This window comes from Bombus huntii, unplaced genomic scaffold, assembly GCF_024542735.1.
Source record: "Bombus huntii isolate Logan2020A unplaced genomic scaffold, iyBomHunt1.1 ctg00000205.1, whole genome shotgun sequence".
Taxonomy (NCBI): domain Eukaryota; kingdom Metazoa; phylum Arthropoda; class Insecta; order Hymenoptera; family Apidae; genus Bombus; species Bombus huntii.
The window spans coordinates 47,501-57,500 of NW_026099434.1; the positions used below are offsets into that span (position 1 = coordinate 47,501).

The following is a 10,000-nucleotide window of genomic DNA, read 5'->3' on the forward strand; positions in this document are numbered from 1 at the left end:
TTATGCATCTCGCCAAAGTGCCAAACTTCGTTCGTCGTATCATGTTCGAGCTAAGACTCACGCAAGACATCCGTGTAACGATCGTCCGGTTTTAACGTCCGTCTCTTTTTCTCCTACAGCCGTTTCTCTTCTCTCGACGATTCCAGCGGTTCCCGGTACGGGAACTCACGCAAGTGAAAAAGCGAGCGAGACGTACCGTCGGGTGGGTGTGTGTGTTCGGGGACTGGACGACCGGCGCGACGTTAGGATGCGCGGTCCAGCGATAGACGACGAAGAGGCATGGGATGACAACACTCTCTTTTCTCTATTCTCGAAGCGTCGAATTGCCATAAAAAAAAAATCACCACGCGCGCACGACATAGTCGTACGCGCGTGTATACCTCGTCTCTCTCAAAGTTTTTTTCTCGAGCCTCGCCAAAGGGGATCGTCTTCTTCCTCGTCTACGATCTCTCCGACGACGACGACCGTACGAACAACTTCGTAACGGACTCACATGCGCATCTTCCTCGGTACAGAAACGCTGCGGAAAACACCCTCGAGCTTGTAGTTACAGCAGCACCCGTGTATAGCCGATCTTAGACACACGCTAGTTCGCACACGCGTTACATATATAATATGTAAGATTTCCGACGAACGTGGCTTTTCGGGAGCCAGGCGCGCGGGCAGAGATACACGACGACGGGGAAATTCGTCCCGATACGAGTACGTGTACTCTCCGATCTCCGCGCGACGCTGGGGATCATACCTCCCTAAGTCGTCAGAGCGCTCGAAGAAATCTCGCGTGTGCGTTCCCGGATCTACGGCTGATACTTTCGGGGCTTGTAAAAAAGCACAGAGCGTGTAAAACGCAACGACGACCCATCGATGCGACGGTCCTCGTTGTTGTCAGTCGCTTTCGCGAAGAGACGGAGTGGGCATTCGATCCCTGGGGCTGTACGAGAGTCTTAAGAAAAGACGGTAGATTATGGCAAAGTTTCGCACGCCATCGAGTTTAGGTTTTTTTTTTGGTTCTCTCTTCTCTCCTCTCTCGACCGAGTTCCCATATTTGCTTTCTCTCTCAGTCTCGCCAAATATAATATTCTTTTAAGACGACGTCGGGGGCGCGGACCTTCGTGCGTCGAACACCGGCAAACGTAGCATATATCGCCTGATATGAAAAAAAAATCGGTCACGAGGAGAACACTACGAGTATATACGTTCGATAACCGATACACGAAGCGGTGCATAAGCGGCGGGTCGCCCTCGTAAGGACGACTCACGACGCCGCGAGCACTCACGCAGGTCCGTGACCGGTTCTCTCCGCTCTTATTCGTATCCCTTCGTATACCTTCGTCCGACTCTGAAACGTTCTCTTATAATTTTTAAGAAGAACGACGGCGGGTTGTCAAGGCAAGAAGGGACAGAGAGAGACAGAGGTAGAGTTTCGTAGTCTCCCGTGAACACGATAGATTATATATCGAGCATGCGTACGACTTGCACGGTCTTGCACGACCGCGACGAACGCCGACGAGCGTCCAACAATCGCTCGTACGTCGCGTATGTTCTCTCCGTCCGCTCTTATTCGTATCCTCGTTCTTGTACCTTCGTCCGACTCTGAAACGTTCTCTTATATAAAGAAGAACGACGGCGGGTTGTTAAGGCAAGAAGGGACAGAGAGAGACAGATACGGAGAGTAACGATACGCAACGCAAGCAGTCTTAGGTTTACGTGAGCAACCCTCAGCCAGGCGTGGTCCAGGAATTGTATCCGTGGACCGCAATGTGCGTTCGAAATGTCGATGTTCATGTGTCCTGCAGTTCACACGTTGACGCGCAATTAGCTGCGTTCTTCATCGACCCACGAGCCAAGTGATCCACCGTTCAGGGTAATCTTTTATAAATTTACAACAGTTCAATACTCAAATGTACTCTTCTCGGTTCTAGCGAAGCCGAGTTCCGTCACGTTCGACCAACGGGAATCGAACGCGCAGAAGTCGCCATAGGATTGACGACACAAAAACGTTCGAAACAAAAAGAAAACGACGAACGCGCGAAGATACGCGCGTTCGCCGGCCGGCGTAAAGTACATTATGATATATAACAACCATCGAGATCGAAGCTCCGTTCGTCAGGAAACGACGGGGATATATACACCCGATTCTGAATCCTCTGTACAGCACACGATCTCGCGAACGAGTAAGCACGGTGGCTAGCCCATGTTATATATGTGTTTGATTCTACTCTCTCGTCCAATTATTCAAGAAACAGCGCGCGTGCATCTCTCCATCGTTCGGGTGATAGTAAAGATTCGATGGGATTCGCGCGGCCGTCCGCCTCGAGCGGTCTTTCGTCCCAATATCCAGAAGCAGAGTTTGAAAACTCTAGCGACGGCACGGGTGTCCGACTCACGACATCGAGGTTTCGAAGCCGGCGATCCCCTCCGAACGGATGGCGACCACGCGACCGACTGAAAGCATGAAAAATCGACGAAAGATAGAACACATCTCCGTTCGGGTGGTGTTTTTTCTTATAAAAAAAAAAAAAAAACAAAAATTCGATGGGACTCGCAGCCATCGTCCTCGCGCGGTCTTTCGTCCCGATATCCAGAAGCAGAGTTTGAAAAACTCTAGCGACGGCACGGGTGTCCGACTCACGACAACGAGGATAGACAGCCGGTCCCCTCCGAACGGGTTATGCGATGATAAACTCGATGAAACTTTAGTCTCGTTCAGGTAGTGTGTGTCTTGTAAATCAAAAATTCGATGGGACACGCATCCATCGTCCTCGCGCGGTCTTTCGTCCCAACATCCAGAAGCAGAGTTTGAAAAACTCTAGCGACGGCACGGGTGTCCGACTCACGACAACGAGGATAGACAGCCGGTCCCCTCTGAACGGTATATTATATATGAGATGATAGACGACAAACTGGATGAAACTTTAAGTCTCGTTCAGGTAGTGTGTAAATCAAAAATTCGATGGACTCGCATCCGTCGTCCTCGCGCGGTCTTTCGTCCCCGATATCCAGAAGCAGAGTTTGAAAAACTCTAGCGACGGCACGGGTGTCCGACTCACGACAACGAGGAAAGACAGCCGGTCCCCTCTGAACGGTATATTATATGAAACTTTAAGTCTCGTTCAGGTAGTGTGTAAGTCAAAAATTCGATGGGACTCGCATCCGTCGTCCTCGCGCGGTCTTTCGTCCGATATCCAGAAGCAGAGTTTGAAAAACTCTAGCGACGGCACGGGTGTCCGACTCACGACAACGAGGATAGACAGCCGGTCCCCTCTGAACGGTATTATATATAGCGATGATAGACGACAAACTGGATGAAACTTTAAGTCTCGTTCAGGTAGTGTGTAAATAAAAAATTCGATGGGACTCGCATCCGTCGTCCTCGCGCGGTCTTTCGTCCCGATATCCAGAAGCAGAGTTTGAAAAACTCTAGCGACGGCACGGGTGTCCGACTCACGACAACGAGGAAAGACAGCCGGTCCCCTCTGAACGGTATATTATATGAAACTTTAAGTCTCGTTCAGGTAGTGTGTAAGTCAAAATTCGATGGGACTCGCATCCGTCGTCCTCGCGCGGTCTTTCGTCCCGATATCCAGAAGCAGAGTTTGAAAAACTCTAGCGACGGGCACGGGTGTCCGACTCACGACAACGAGGATAGACAGCCGGTCCCCTCTGAACGGTATATAATATACATTATGCGACGGTAGACGATCAACTAGACGAAACTTTAGTCTCGTTCAGGTGGTGTAAAAAAATTCGATGGGATACGCACGCACGGCTGTCGTCGTCCTCGAGCGGTCTTTCGTCCAATATCCAGAAGCAGAGTTTGAAAAACTCTAGCGACGGCACGGGTGTCCGACTCACGACATCGAGGCTTCGAAGCCGGCGGCGTTCCCCTCTGAACGAACTTCGGCTAGACTAGTTACGAATCGTTGCTACACATCGTCTTCATCGTCGTCGTCGTCGACATCGACATCATCATCATATCATCATCATCATCATCATCATCATCATCGGTCATCGTCGCATAGCGGCCAACATCCACGCCGATGCGTCTTCGTTCTAGGTTACCCGATCCACGAGTATGTTACACGTGGGTTTCGTTATTTCGAACGAAACGACATACGAAGAGCACACCGCCCTTTGGGTAGGAAGCACGTTTCGAGAACGACGAGAGTTTCGATGAAAGAGACGAGAGAAGTCGACGCAGAAGGTATCCATGGATCTTCGAAGAGAACCTTCGAAGATGTATATCGGTATCCTTTCGCTCTGCGCGACTCGCTACAAGTTCTTTCGCTCTCGTCGACTCGTTCTAGACGCTTCGTTCGATCCCAAAGAGGAGTCCTTCGATATGTCCCGTTGCTAGGAGGAGAACAAACGCAACACAGACCACGAAACATAGAAGAGAATAGGCGAGCATGATCACTCCGACACGAGGCACTTTAGAGATTTTCTTATTAGTTTGCATGGACTTTTATATTTCGTTTGTACGGTTTCCACGATGCAAATACGAAATACGAGATCGTGACGGCGGGTCTTTCTGTGTACGGCTCTCGCAGGCGCCACGACTGCATTTCTCTTTACACCTGGTTTCCATCGTAATTTTTCGTTTGATATCCGAGCCTTAACTTTTGGTTGGCTCTTTCGAAGCTAGAGTTCCCTTTTATTAGAATTTCATATATATATATATTATATGTTATATGTTTTATTCGGAGACGGCGGGTCTTTCTGTTTACGACCTCACGCAGGCGCCTCGAATAAGTTTCATTCGCATTTCGTTTTTATGCTGTATATATATATCTCTTCATCCCGATGATCGAGAGAGAGTGCCACCTTCTCTTCGTATAATTCCGTAGCTGGAGGGTCGTCTCCTCCTTAAGAATATTTCTATTCGTGCCAACGGAGGTTGCCAAGCTCCCTGGCGTTTTCGTTTGTTAAAGTATATAGCTTGTTAATACGTCGTATATACTTTCGTCGATACAGGAGGAGTACGGCTCCTTACCGACCATTGTGATATATATTTCATAGTTTTTATATGTGTTCAAGTCAAATTCTTTTGGTATCGTATCGTTAATGATCCTTCCGCAGGTTCACCTACGGAAACCTTGTTACGACTTTTACTTCCTCTAAATGATCAAGTTTGGTCATCTTCCCGGTAACATCGGCAATGCTTATCACATTGGCCGCGCACCAGTCCGAAGACCTCACTAAATCATTCAATCGGTAGAGAGCGACGGGCGGTGTGTACAAAGGGCAGGGACGTAATCAACGCGAGCTTATGACTCGCGCTTACTGGGAATTCCTCGTTCATGGGGAATAATTGCAAGCCCCAATCCCTAGCACGAAGGAGGTTCAGCGGGTTACCCGGGCCTTTCGGCCAGGGAAAACACGCTGATTCCTTCAGTGTAGCGCGCGTGCGGCCCAGAACATCTAAGGGCATCACAGACCTGTTATTGCTCAATCTCGTGCGGCTAGAAGCCGCCTGTTCCTCTAAGAAGATTTGTTTGTACGTTGGTAGTAAAAACCCACCGACCGAAGCCGGGGGCCTTCGAGATACCATAAGTTACGTCTATTTAGCAGGCTAGAGTCTCGTTCGTTATCGGAATTAACCAGACAAATCGCTCCACCAACTAAGAACGGCCATGCACCACCACCCACCGAATCAAGAAAGAGCTATCAATCTGTCAATCCTTCCGGTGTCCGGGCCTGGTGAGGTTTCCCGTGTTGAGTCAAATTAAGCCGCAGGCTCCACTCCTGGTGGTGCCCTTCCGTCAATTCCTTTAAGTTTCAGCTTTGCAACCATACTTCCCCCGGAACCCAAAAGCTTTGGTTTCCCGGAAGCTGCCCGCCGAGTCATCGGAGGAACTTCGGCGGATCGCTGGCTGGCATCGTTTATGGTTAGAACTAGGGCGGTATCTGATCGCCTTCGAACCTCTAACTTTCGTTCTTGATTAATGAAAACATTTTTGGCAAATGCTTTCGCTTCTGTCCGTCTTGCGACGATCCAAGAATTTCACCTCTAACGTCGCAATACGAATGCCCCCATCTGTCCCTATTAATCATTACCTCGGGGCTCCGAAAACCAACAAAATAGAACCGAGGTCCTATTCCATTATTCCATGCACACAGTATTCAGGCGAAGGTAGCCTGCTTTAAGCACTCTAATTTGTTCAAAGTAAACGTATCGGCCCACCTCGACACTCAGTGAAGAGCACCGCGATGGGATATTAGTTGGACCGCCCGCGAGGAGCTAAGCCCACCGATAGGACGTACCACATAATGCCAGTTAAACACCGCGAGCGGTGAACCGACACTGTGACACACAGATTCAACTACGAGCTTTTTAACCGCAACAACTTTAATATACGCTATTGGAGCTGGAATTACCGCGGCTGCTGGCACCAGACTTGCCCTCCAATTGGTCCTCGTTAAAGGATTTAAAGTGTACTCATTCCGATTACGGGGCCTCGGATGAGTCCCGTATCGTTATTTTTCGTCACTACCTCCCCGTGCCGGGAGTGGGTAATTTGCGCGCCTGCTGCCTTCCTTGGATGTGGTAGCTGTTTCTCAGGCTCCCTCTCCGGAATCGAACCCTGATTCCCCGTTACCCGTTACAACCATGGTAGGCGCAGAACCTACCATCGACAGTTGATAAGGCAGACATTTGAAAGATGCGTCGCCGGTGCTAGATGACCATGCGATCAGCACAAAGTTATTCAGAGTCACCAAAACAAACGATGGACGGACAGACGAGCCATCCGCCACCGATTGGTTTTGATCTAATAAAAGCATTCCTACCATCTCTGGTCGGAATCTGTTTGCATGTATTAGCTCTAGAATTACCACAGTTATCCAAGTAAATGTAGGTATGATCTAAGAAACCATAACTGATTTAATGAGCCATTCGCGGTTTCACCTTAATGCGGCATGTACTGAGACATGCATGGCTTAATCTTTGAGACAAGCATATGACTACTGGCAGGATCAACCAGGGATCTTATTCGTATAACAATTCTTATAAATTTCGTTTAAGTTCTCTTCGTGTCGTAGGTGGGACGTAAGCACCGTACGACGAGACTTTTCGTTCTTAAGATAGATATATCTATAAAATATATCTCCTAGCGACGTTCGAGATACACCCATAGTTCAGTAATAATCTTCGAACGCCGCTCGCAGCCACTTTGTAATTCTCAACTCCACCTCCTCTCTTCTCTCTCTCTCTTTCTCATAGTCTTATATAAAATGTTTAGAATCGTACTTCTAAAGGAACATTTCCATAATGCTGTCTTCGTGTAAAAAGACTTATTAGAATATCTTAGCGGTAAAGCACGTATACGCACCTCACGCTGAACGAACAAGCGCGTATCCCAGTGCGTCGCGCTGGACATACCGTAAGAATATTCTTTCAATCGGTAGAACATTTTCGGCAGAAGACATACTACGCAAAGATAGTACGCTCCTACCGCCTCATCGGATACTTCTGCGAAAGCAGAAGTTTTTATAGAAAGCAGACGGTTATACTCTTTTGAATGAATCGATGCTCAGTTAGTACAAGCACACACGCATCTAACAATTTTTGTTAGAATACGTACACACAGGTCACCAGCTTCCCGACTCAGGGGAACCTTGCCACGATATTTGGTCATTACGTCCAGGACAGCGACCCGCGGCGCAGCAGTGTAGAGAAAAAACCAGAACGAGAACGGAGGAACAGTCGAGAAATAGCGTAAAATACACTAAGACTCGAGGAGCGGTGACTGAATTCTCAACCGAGGCCGTAGAATAGCCACGCGCTCAACGCTGTTCCGACCGAACCGTCCGGCTCGACGTCTCTCTTATAGATACGAAAGCGCCAGCCGGAAGGCCGGCGCCGGCCGGGCTAGCGGCCGCGCGCTTACGGTGCAAAACCTCCGTAGCAACGTACCGTTCGGAAGGGACGCTGGAACTTAGTCTCGCGAACGCTCGATCACTACTATACAAAGCCAATATCCAACCATCGAAATACATTACCAGACGTTTTATTAACATAATAGAAATGCATTTTTACCAAAAAATTAATTTTTTTTTTCACCGAAAAATTGCATCAGTAAACATACTCTTTTATCGAATACGGACAAAAAATAAGTTTATAATCAATTACAATACGTTAAAATAAGTAGAAATATGCAAAAAAATATATACCTTGTAACGTTAATTAACGAAAAAATTAGAAAAATATCCCAGTCGTGTCAGTTCGACGAACGCTAATTTTTTGAAAAAATCGATAAAAATGTTTAATCCCGACGTATTTAATAGAGATAGAACGATTCCCGTAAAAAAATTTATACCTTGTAACGCTTTTTAACGAATAAACTCGAAAAAACTTTTTCGCCCTCGGAATTTTTCTAAGTCCCAACGTACCGGCTCGGAATTTTTCTATGTTCCAACGACCGGTCGTGTCGGTCCAAACGTTTTTATATCCGTCTGCCGACGATATAAACGCTTAATCCCGACGTATTTTATCGAGTTATAACGATTTCTTGAAAAATATTCGTACGTTATAACGCTTTTTAACGAATTAATCGAAAAAGAGTGTTCGGTCCGAAAATTTTCTAAGTACGAACGACCGGCCGCATAGGTCCGTTTTTAAAAATCGTTCTCGGACGGAAATAAACCATTAATCCCGACGTATTTCGTCGAGTTACGTCGATTTATGCAAAAAAAATTCATACCTTGTAACGCTTTTTAACGAATAAACTCGAAAAAACTTTTTCGCCCTCGGAATTTTTCTAAGTCCCAACGTACCGGCTCGGAATTTTTCTATGTTCCAACGACCGGTCGTGTCGGTCCAAACGTTTTTATATCCGTCTGCCGACGATATAAACGCTTAATCCCGACGTATTTTATCGAGTTATAACGATTTCTTGAAAAATATTCGTACGTTATAACGCTTTTTAACGAATTAATCGAAAAAGAGTGTTCGGTCCGAAAATTTTCTAAGTACGAACGACCGGCCGCATAGGTCCGTTTTTAAAAATCGTTCTCGGACGGAAATAAACCATTAATCCCGACGTATTTCGTCGAGTTACGTCGATTTATGCAAAAAAATTCATACCTTGTAACGCTTTTTAACGAATAAACTCGAAAAAACTTTTTCGCCCTCGGAATTTTTCTAAGTCCCAACGTACCGGCTCGGAATTTTTCTATGTTCCAACGACCGGTCGTGTCGGTCCAAACGTTTTTATATCCGTCTGCCGACGATATAAACGCTTAATCCCGACGTATTTTATCGAGTTATAACGATTTCTTGAAAAATATTCGTACGTTATAACGCTTTTTAACGAATTAATCGAAAAAGAGTGTTCGGTCCGAAAATTTTCCAAGTACGAACGACCGGCCGCATAGGTCCGTTTTTAAAAATCGTTCTCGGACGGAAATAAACCATTAATCCCGACGTATTTCGTCGAGTTACGTCGATTTATGCAAAAAAATTCATACCTTGTAACGCTTTTTAACGAATAAACTCGAAAAAACTTTTTCGCCCTCGGAATTTTTCTAAGTCCCAACGTACCGGCTCGGAATTTTTCTATGTTCCAACGACCGGTCGTGTCGGTCCAAACGTTTTTATATCCGTCTGCCGACGATATAAACGCTTAATCCCGACGTATTTTATCGAGTTATAACGATTTCTTGAAAAATATTCGTACGTTATAACACTTTTTAACGAGTTATTTGGAGGGGATCTTTCGGCCTTTTCGTAGCGGTGCGAAAAAATTCTAAGTTCCAACGTCCCAGTCACGTTGGTCCGGAGGATGAAATTTTTCAAAAAAATAAAGTGAAATCGCTACTTTCGACTAGATTTCGTCGAAACGTAACGATTTCACGCAAAATTTCGATACGTTATAACGCTTTTTAGCGAGTTATTTCGAGTTGAACTTTCGGTACTTTCGTAACGGGGCGAAAAAATTCTAAGTTCCAACGTCCCGGTCACGTTGGTCCGGAGGATGAAATTTTTTAAAAAAATAAAGTG

At 46.5% G+C, this 10,000-nt stretch overlaps 1 long non-coding RNA gene and 2 other non-coding genes across 3 annotated transcripts in view; 1 reads left to right on the forward strand and 2 right to left on the reverse strand.

Annotated features, from left to right (window-relative positions):
- Window positions 1-3,392, forward strand: part of LOC126877655 (uncharacterized) — a 38,462-nt gene extending 35,070 nt beyond the window's left edge. The window contains exons 3-4 of the long non-coding RNA XR_007695223.1: window positions 2,889-3,117; window positions 3,329-3,392. This is a non-coding gene — a long non-coding RNA (uncharacterized LOC126877655). The remainder of the gene's footprint in view (window positions 1-2,888; window positions 3,118-3,328) is intronic.
- LOC126877663 (5.8S ribosomal RNA) lies at window positions 1,713-1,867 on the reverse strand. Its single transcript, XR_007695231.1, has one exon. It is a non-coding gene; the product is annotated as a 5.8S ribosomal RNA (ribosomal RNA).
- Window positions 3,393-5,062: 1,670 nt separating the features above from the next.
- Window positions 5,063-6,986, reverse strand: LOC126877665 (small subunit ribosomal RNA). The gene has a single exon (XR_007695233.1). It is a non-coding gene; the product is annotated as a small subunit ribosomal RNA (ribosomal RNA).
- Window positions 6,987-10,000: the final 3,014 nt, after the last annotated feature.